This window comes from Lissotriton vulgaris, chromosome 4_1 (genome assembly GCF_964263255.1).
Source record: "Lissotriton vulgaris chromosome 4_1, aLisVul1.2, whole genome shotgun sequence".
NCBI lineage: Eukaryota > Metazoa > Chordata > Amphibia > Caudata > Salamandridae > Lissotriton > Lissotriton vulgaris.
The window spans coordinates 795544747-795554642 of NC_141691.1; positions in this window are offsets into that span (position 1 = coordinate 795544747).

A 9896-nucleotide genomic window follows, 5' to 3' on the forward strand; every position below is an offset into this window, starting at 1 on the left:
CTAATATCGTTTGCAAAATATCCAGGGACAAAATATCGACAGGTAAGTGCATATAAAGGAATTATAGATTTACTATTCATAACTCCACATCTATGCACCTTGAAGATAAATATATTATCAAGGTACATATATGTGAAGTTAGGTATATACAATCTATACATACTTACCTTTTGACATTGTGTCCACTATATTTGGTGCCATCAAGGCTCCTACCTCGATATTCTGGGGGCACACCACTCGCATAGGGTAAATTATCTTCTTCCTTTCAGACTTAATAATTTTATGTCAAAATCATAAATTGGGGCACATGGATGTCAATTCACCAACATTCCTGGGGTAGCGCAAGTGACATCATGAGTCCTTTATATCAAAATGACACCAAAGAAACCTTGGTCTGATGACATTACAAGAATTGATGCCATATGCACTAAGGTCCAGGTCGTATAGGAAGTAAAAAGATTTATGGGAATTGCTTGATTATAGAGCTGTGTTTATTGTGCCATTTCTTATTGGGTGTTGAAGTGTGAATGTATACAACAGGGGGTTATTTATATTCTTCTCATATCCTATGTATTTGTTATGGACATGGGGAACAAGCATGATGATCATGGTTTAGAAAATCTACATGTGTTAGACGATTGGTATTGTGCAAATAGGCGTTTAATATGTTTGAGCAATACTTTATTAATTATTCATTATGTATTTTTGGTATGGACGAACTGTTCCCAAATAAGAAAACAAAAAAATAATTGATGCCATAAGACCTTCGAACCAGATGACATCACAGTCCGTGACAACACCCATGTTAAAAAAAATAATACAATAAGCGCAAAATTAGACAATACGTTTAATCTTAAAAAAACGTTTCTAGAGCAGGTATAAGTCTATTTTAGACACTACGTACGCACTTACTAGGATGTTACCATGTTATGTTAAAGATGCATCAATCACACTGGTATACCACTGTACAGCAGATGATCATGCTATGCAGCCTAATTACAGCTTTAAAAGCCCAATTGGTAACCACAACACTAGTCTCAGTTCCAAATCAACAAGCAGAGCTACCATTGCAATGTTCGTTCTGGCACATACATCAGGAACAGGATTGGCTGTGGCAGTACAGGCTGCATTTATAATCGCAGAAGAAACACAACAGAGGCAGCAACAGCAAAAGCTTTCCCCACCAGACAAAGCATACGCATGATAGTAAGCAGTATGGCAAGCATTCATGCTAGAACCTAGACTATGGCTAACTCATTGAGCAAGCCTTCTTTGACTTCCATTAGCAGTAGATAAAACCATAAGTTCTGTAGGAAGTTTGATTTGTTTTTGTGTGGTCCCCCTAGATGTGTCACCTTTTGCAGGACTATATTTTTGCTGGCTTTAGGACTCTTTACCTAAGCAGTAGTAAAGTGCTCATGTTGACGGAGCCTTGCAGCAAACTGTTAAAAGCATTGCCAGGAACTGCTGTTATGGTGGTTCCTGGTAATGTTAGGTTAGGGGTAATTTATAAATCTGGCGGGCGGTCCCTCCACCAGGGCTACAGAGTCATTTTCTCCACCGCTCTGTGGAACAACGGGACGTTCGCCAGATAAATTGGACCCTAATTCAGAAGGTAAAATCTTTCGCCAGGATGAACATGGCCGGTGTATGAGACCCACTTTCCACCACGACCAACCTCAAATCAAACCTAGGTCCCAGTCGATCGTGACCATTGGCTATCATTGTCCCTTTGTGCTTTTTTGAGCTATTTCTACTTAAGAATTAATATCTTCGTCCTCCTTATTAGATTGTTGTCATTTTTGGTTTTGTTTTGTTTTGTTTATTACATTTCTCTATTTTTCTGGTTCAGTTTGGGATGTTTATTGTTCTGCATTTGGACTTTATTCCTGTTTTGGTACTGCATAAATAATTTAGACATTGCCCTATTTTAAATCTGTCTGCTCTGTGCCATAGCTACCACCGAGTTGAGCCGAGGTTAATTCACCTCAGAAGGTAGGGTAAGCATATGGCAATGCATGGATTGTATAAAGTAAGTAATACATACCTTAAAGACACTCAGAGTTCGTCTAAATATGAAGAAATCCTCTCCAATACCGGCTTTGAATTCAAACATAGGGACGGCTCTCCCTGTCCAGAAGAGAATCGTGCATTAACACAGCAAGCTCACCTCTACCAGAAATGACAGCTCTAACAGTGGGAATGGAGATAAAGGTACTCAGAATGATGGCCTCTTGTATATCATAAATTCTAGATTTTACAGGAGATCAATTCAAAAAGGGGTTACACAACCAATGGTCACAGAAAACAGGGAACTGGGAAGACCTAGTGATTGTTACAGAAAAGGTATTATTCAAGCAACCAGCCCCTCTTCAGCCATCACAGCAGGTGTATCCCATCCAGGTTGGGGCACATAAATGGAGAAAATGAGCAATCGAAAGCAACAAAGTACTCAGGAATCATTAAAGTCTGGAACTCAAGATTGTATTCCTGGCACTGAAAAATTCTACATGGATGTCTGGGGACGGTCTGAACAGATTGATTTGTATAGCACACGAATCACCTCTGAGGGTATCCTGGAGCTTAAGCAGGTGTTTAAGCATGTGGTCCTTGCTGAGTTATTCGAAGAACCATGTCTTCAGCTTCTTGCAGAACTCAAGGAGTGAAGAGGCGGCTTCGATGTGTTGTGGGAGATCATTCTATGTTTTGGGTGTGATGTAGAATGAGCGACCTCCTGCCCTCCTTTTGTGAATGCGGGGGTGCGAGTGAGAGTGAGGCCAAGTGTAGGTGTCGGGCAGGCTGTTAAAATTGTAAGCAACTGTTTTGGTATGCTGGTCCGGTGTTCTGCAAGGCTATGTATGTGTGCATGGGGAGTTTAAATTGTATGCAATACTGAACAGGGAGCCAGTGGAGCTCTCTGAGGTGGGGGTGAGATGTGGGTGTGGGAGGTTAAGTATGTGTCTTGCGGTGGCTTTCTGGATAGCCTAAAGTCTGTTTAGGAGCTGTAAACAACCGCAATGGATCGCACACCGCTAGCCCCTCCTCCGGATCGCCCCTAAGGATTCTTGTACATAAGGTTCGTAAGTGGCTCACCTCAGTAGGTGCAAGTAAGTACTTGTTGTTGTGAAGATCTCTAGACCCGAGACATGGCCCGGGTTTCGGGATATCTTCCCTCATCAGTAGAGAACGTAGTTGGGGTGGAAAAGAAGGCCGCCAAGCAACCGTCACAGGCCTCGATGCCCAACCGGCACGCAGGTGTGTCGTCCAGAAGCTCGTCAGCTTAAAGGCTCAAGGGAGCCCATTTGTAGAAACAACCGCAATGGACCGCACACCGCTAGCCCCTCCTCCGGATCGCCCCTCAGGATTCTAGTACATAAGGTTCGTAAGTGGTTCACCTCAGTAGGTGCAAGTAAGTACTTGTTGTTGTGAAGATCTCTAGACCCGAGACATGGCCCGGGTTTCGGGATATCTTCCCTCATCAGTAGAGAACGTAGTTGGGGTGGAAAAGAAGGCCGCCAAGCAACCGTCACAGGCCTCGATGCCCCACCGGCACGAAGGTGCGTCGTCCAGAAGCTCGTCAGCTTAAAGGCTCAAGGGAGCCCATTTGTAGAAACAACCGCAATGGACCGCACACCGCTAGCCCCTCCTCCGGATCGCTTCTAAGGATTCTTGTACATAAGGTTCGTAAGTGGTTCACCTCAGTAGGTGCAAGTAAGTACTTGTTGTTGTGAAGATATCTAGACCCGAGACATGGCCCGGGTTTCGGGATATCTCCCCTCATCAGTAGAGAACGTAGTTGGGGTGGAAAAGAAGGCCGCCAAGCAACCGTCACAGGCCTCGATGCCCAACCGTCACGCAGGTGCGTCGTCCAGAAGCTCGTCAGCTTAAAGGCTCAAGGGAGCCCATTTGTAGAAACAACCGCAATGGACCGCACACCGCTTGCCCCTCCTACGGATCGCCCCTAAGGATTCTGGTACATAAGGTTCGTAAGTGGTTCACCTCAGTAGGTGCAAGTAAGTACTTGTTGTTGTGAAGATCTCTAGCCCCGAGACAAGGCCCGGGGTTCGGGATATCTCCCCTCATCAGTAGAGAACGTAGTTGGGGTGGAAAAGAAGGCCTCCAAGCAACCGTCACAGGCCTCGATGCCCAACTGGCACGCAGGTGCGTCGTCCAGAAGCTCGTCAGCTTAAAGGCTCAAGGGAGCCCATTTGTAGAAACAACCGCAATGGACCGCACACTGCTAGCCCCTCCTCCGGATTGCCCCTAAGGATTCTGGTACATAATGTGAGAAGGTGGCCTGATATGCAGTGCTCACTATTCTAGTGAACACTATGTATCAGTCCAGCAACCCTTATTGATGATTGGTTGTAAGTCAACCTTATAGACCAGCTATCCTAGTAGCGTGGATACGAGCAGTCTAAGGCTAAAGACTCGAGAGGGCGCGTTAAGCCAGCTGTTTACCACACATATACCCCTTGAATACCAAGTGAAAGGACACCACACAAGTGTTATGAAAATAAACAGTTATTTATTTAAAGATCACAACAGCCCTGTACTCTTTATGAGGACAGGGTACTAAGCACAAACCAAAACTCTTACAAAAATACTTAAGTTAGCACAGTATATACAAATGCCCGAGGGGCACGGAAAACCATATACTCTGAAAGTGGAATGCGAAATTCCTAGCAGGTAAGTACAGTACTAATAGCTTTTGGAATCGCTAGGACTTGACTAGGGAATCGTTAGATTACTTCTAGGAGGCCTAGGGGACTCGGGTGCAGTGTGTGCACTCTCACGCGAGATGCGGGACAAAAGTCTATGGTAGCTAGGAATTAGAAAGTTAGTGTTCTCGGGCGAACCCGACCTGGTAGGGAGAAAACGAAAGTAGATTCTGACCCTTGGATAGTGAGGCTATGCTGGGGCACCGAAATGCCGAAGTTACCTAGCCCAGGGGCTGCAGCTGCATAGGTCTGAAAAGACGTCGGGAATCCTCGTAGACGGACCAGGAGCCGGAAGAAAAGATGCTGGCCGGTGACCAGTGAAGAAAGTTCAGTCGGATCCAAGCCTGGATCTTGAAGATAGATGACACCTGAAAGCAGAGGGGACCAAGTTCGAGACTACTAGCCAGTAGTCAGTGGGCACCAGGAGGGCACCGGATGGTAGCCACCTCGACTAGGTGAGTGGGTGACGCTGTAGCTCGAAGATCTCGCGGACCAGGAGGCGTTGTCGGCGACCAGGATGGAGGATCGAGCTGTCCCACGAAGATAGAAGCTGTCGGCGTCGCTGGACCCAGGGTTGGGCAACAAAGCCTTGGCAAATTCAAGCCCACGCGGTGGACCTAAAATGGCGTCTGGAGTGGACCAGGAGGGTCCGGGGTGCCTCTCTTGAAGAAGGAAGCAAAGGCCAGCCTGGAGCAACCAGACCAGCAGTCGTGAAGTCGTTGGGCGTCGTTCAGAGGGCCACAAGCCAGCCGGCTAGTAGCCAAACAACGCGGTGCACAGCAAACAGCAGAAGGGCCCCACGCAGATCGTGGAGATGCAGGGGGGCTGATCTTGGGTGCTGGAGCTGCGCAGGGTCGGGGCTTCTCGGACCCCAAAGCACTCACCAGTGGAGGACCCGGTGGGCTTGCAGTAAAGATGTCGTGCAGTCTTGGCGATCGTCGGTCCCTTGAGGTCTCGTCGCACTCACGGTTCTCAGCTGGGCTGTAGAGGTGAGTAGAGGTCAGAGGTGCCAGGGAAGCCGGGTCTCGTCGCTGGGTCGTCGGATTCGTGATGAAGGACTTGCAGCAGACCGCAGTGTTCTTTAGGATGGTGCCTGCGGATGCAGGGTGACTACTCCTTAGCCACAAGGGAGAATCTTGAAGAAGAAATCGTGAAGTCCTTTCGAAGAAAGTGGTATCTTGATTCCAAAGATGATCTAATTTTAACAGGGGGCCCGCTCCCATCTTTATACTAAAAAAGGGGGCTGACCCGGTGACTAGGTCCTGCCTATGGGTGGGACCAGGAGGGGGGTGGTTACACCCCTCTCCCCTGCCGGACTTCCCCAGGCCAGGGGCTGGTGTGCCCCTGGAACTGGTTCTGACTGGCCTATGCGTAGTGAGCACCGGGGTGCCACTCAGCAGTCACCTTCCTGAAAAGCCCTGCCTACCCAGGATACACAAAACCATGTCTGGGACGGTGCTAGCACCGCCCCTGACAGGAAACCCTTTGTCCAGGCTCCCCTCACTGGGAGGACTCCCAGCTGCAGGGGGTCAGACTTGTGTCTGTGGTGGCAGCATCCATTTTGTGGAGCTGAGGCTTTGCTTAACTTTAACCGGGGTTCACAGTTACATACATGTCGTGTCCCTCTAGAAGGGTGGAATGCTAACCCCGTCGCCAGAATTGGCGAGGGGTTAGTATTCCAATTCGTATGACACCTTACTCGACATGTTTTGATAAAGCAATACCAAAGATAGCATTTAACCGCGAGGATTATAATGCACTTAAGAGTATATGGTATGCGATATCATGGAACAGCTATTAGGACTTGATTCCGCAAGCTGCAGACAGGCTCAGCTCATGCCAGAGCACCATCTCACACGATTCCAAGCACTCTGCCTTCAGGATTGTCAAGGCCTGCCATAGGAGTGACTGATAGGAATCTGTGTGTCCATTTTAGGGTTAGATATAGGTATACTATATCTACAGCAAAGGGTGATTACACGACTTTGCCCCAGCTGTCATGCAGCCAGTTGTGTCAAATTTAGGAGGCCAGCCAGGGGTGGCATAATACATGCTGCAGCCCCTGGCAGCCCTGGGTACACCTATGCCCTGAGTTACAGGGTCTGATAAGGTGGCCCAGTACCAATTGGAAATGTACCTAGGGTACATGGAATCCATTTTAAAGAGAGAGCAGTAGGCCTGGGGTCCTGATTGGCAGGGTCCCAGGTCGACTATGTCCAAAACCAGCTAAAACACAGGGCAAAAAGTTGGGGGCAACCATAGTCAGGATGTACCTTCCTACACAACCCCCCCCCAAACGAAAGGAGATAAGGCTATCCTTGTCCAGGTAAGCCTCTATTACCTAAGTGGCCATATAAGGAAGGACCAGCTCTGGCTTGGTTTCCCCCTGTGTCATGGTCCACTAGGCAACCCCTCACCCTAAGGGTATCTGAGGGTCTCCACCATAGGGAATCTCTGTCTCTGGTGTGTCTTGGGAAAGAAGAAGGCTGATGCTGGGATGGAGTACTGAAGTGAGGCTCCTCTACCTTTGGGCTCAACTTCCTCCAATCACCATTCATCATGTGTGCCTTTCTTTCTTTAGCTGAGATGCACTGAGCTCTCAGGGTCAGCCTCTGGCTACCTAAAGCTGGAGGCTGAGTCCCTCTGTTTGGCTTACTGGAGGGACAGGTCAGGTCTGGGGTTTTTAGGCCCCATGTTTGGCTGTGCCCAACAGTGTCCAGCTGTGGGAGTTCCCTAACTACTTTTAAGGGGGATCCCTCAGGAGTCTGTTCTATTTTCACTTGGCTAGGGTTACCAGCTTCAGTGATCCTAATCTGCTGATTAAGGGGTTCTTTTGGACAGGGGGCCCTTTGGGGTCCACCACTGGCCTCCCTGTCCTCTTCAGCCCTGGGCTGACTGAGGCAGGGTAGAGAGGTGCAGGTTACCTGCTCCAGACTGGGTCCCACCTGGGAAGGGTCCACTGCCATCAGGGGCTCTGCCAGGCTAGGCCTGACTACCTCTGGGGCAGTTCCTTCAACAGGGGTAGAGACAGTTCCCTGGGGAGGCTGGCTCTCACCTAGTGTCTGGGAGGGGGAAGACTCTTCTTCCTCCTCAATGCTCTCTGTTTGAGTGGAGTGATCCATTGTTTCAGGCTTCACAACCTCACTATCTGTTTGAGTAGAGGCTGAGACCATTTCAACCTTGCCAACCTTTTCAGGCGGGCACTCAGTTTGTGTTTGGGCTGTGACTGTCACAGCCCTCCTATCCTGTTCTGGAAAGTCTGTCTGAGCCTGGGCAGTGGCTACCACTGCCCTTCCAACCTTTTCAGGGAGGAATGGTGCTTGGACTGGGGCTGTAGCTATTACTGCCCCATTAACCTGTCTGGATAGGCCTATCATCCTGGAGTGAGTTTCTTGCTCCACCTCAGCCCATGCTGAGAGTTCCAGGTCATTCCCCAGTAAGCAATCTACAGGTAGGTTATCTGTCACTGCCACTCTCATGGGCCCTGTGACATTACCCCAACTGAGCTTGACTACTGCCATGGGATGCCTTCTCTTCACTCCATGAATGTCTGTCACCTGATAAGTAAAACCAGGGGTCAGTTGAGCAGAGGGGACCAGATGGTCACTCACCATGGTGAGGCTGGCCCCTGTGTCTCTGAATGCCTCAACTTTCTGACCATTCACTAAAACTTCTTGTCTATACTTTCCCAAAATGTGGGGTCCAGTAGTGAAGTTGGCAAACCCCATGCCAGTCTCACAGACAAGAGTGTGGTCAGGGAACCTGGCTAGGCCATAGTCCTCCTGATTGCCCAAAGTAATGCCCACCACATTCTTGGGGGCACTCCCACCACCTGGGGGATTACCACTAGTGGTAACAGGAGGTTTAGGAGTATTACCTGGGGGTATATTTCCCTTATTACCATTTTTAGGGCAACTGGCATCACTTTTGTAATGACCCACCTGTTTACAGGTATGGCAATAGGGTTTCTTCTGTTCTGAAGGAGTGTTCTGGGACCCACCACCCTTGTTGGAGGTTTGGGGCCCTTGGGAAGTCTTCTCTGTGGATTTATCCCCACCCTTCTCTTGAGGCTTGGTTGATTCCTTTTTCTGGTCACCACCCTGGTTTTTAGGCCTAACCCTGGTTCTGACCCATTTGTCTGCCCTCTTACCCAATTCCTGTGGAGAGGTCAGATCAGAGTCTACCAGGTGCTGATGTAATAACTGGTTCTGACAATTATTTAAGATTTGTTCCCTCATAATTAGATTATACAATCCTTTAAAATCAGTAACCTTACTACCCAGTAGCCAGCCTTCAAAAGCCTTAGTGGCACAATCAACAAAGTCAGTATAATCTTGAGACTGAGTTTTCTGGGTGTCTCTGAACAGCATCCTGTATTGTTCAGTGGTTAAACCAAACCCATCAACCAGTACATTCTTCAAGATTTTGTAATTGTTAGCATCCTCCACCCTTGTGGTGAGGAGCTTATCTCTACCTTTACCATCAAAGGAGAGCCACAAGATAGCTGCCCACTGACTTTGGGGAACACCCTGCACAGTGCAGGCTCTCTCCAAAGCAGTAATCCATTTGTGGATGTCATCCCCTTGTTTAAAGGGGGGCACTATCTTACCAAGGTGTTTTGTATCAAAACTCCTTTCCCTATTGCTAGGTACAATGCTGCCACCAGTGGGGACTGTCCCACTCAATTGTTGCTCTCTAGCAAAGGCAAGCCTCTCTTTGGCCAGGGCAAGTTCTTCCCTTTCAATCCTCAGATTGGCTGCCTTTTCCTTAGCTTCATACATTCTCCTCTGGGGAGATGTCATTCCCCTTTGAGAGGAACGTTGAGAGCCATTGGTATGAAGGGATCTGATAGAGCCTCTTGATAGAGATCTATCTCGTCCATTCCCAATGTTAAGCTGACCTGAGAGTGGCCCCAAGGGTCCCCTAGTGCCCATCTCATGTCTGCTTAAGTTGGACCTGGTTAGTCTGCTGACTTCTACCTGTTCCTTTTCTGCCTCATCCCCTGATACCAAATCATCATCCTCATCATCAGCATCATCTGCTTCCTGAAGAGGATGGTCCTGGGCATCAAAGGGACCCTGTAAGGAGGGCATGTTGCCATCTGAATTAGAAGGGTCTGGGTTACCAGCCCTCCTTGCATCATGAGTCTCTAAGAGACCAATCAGAAAGGCAGTT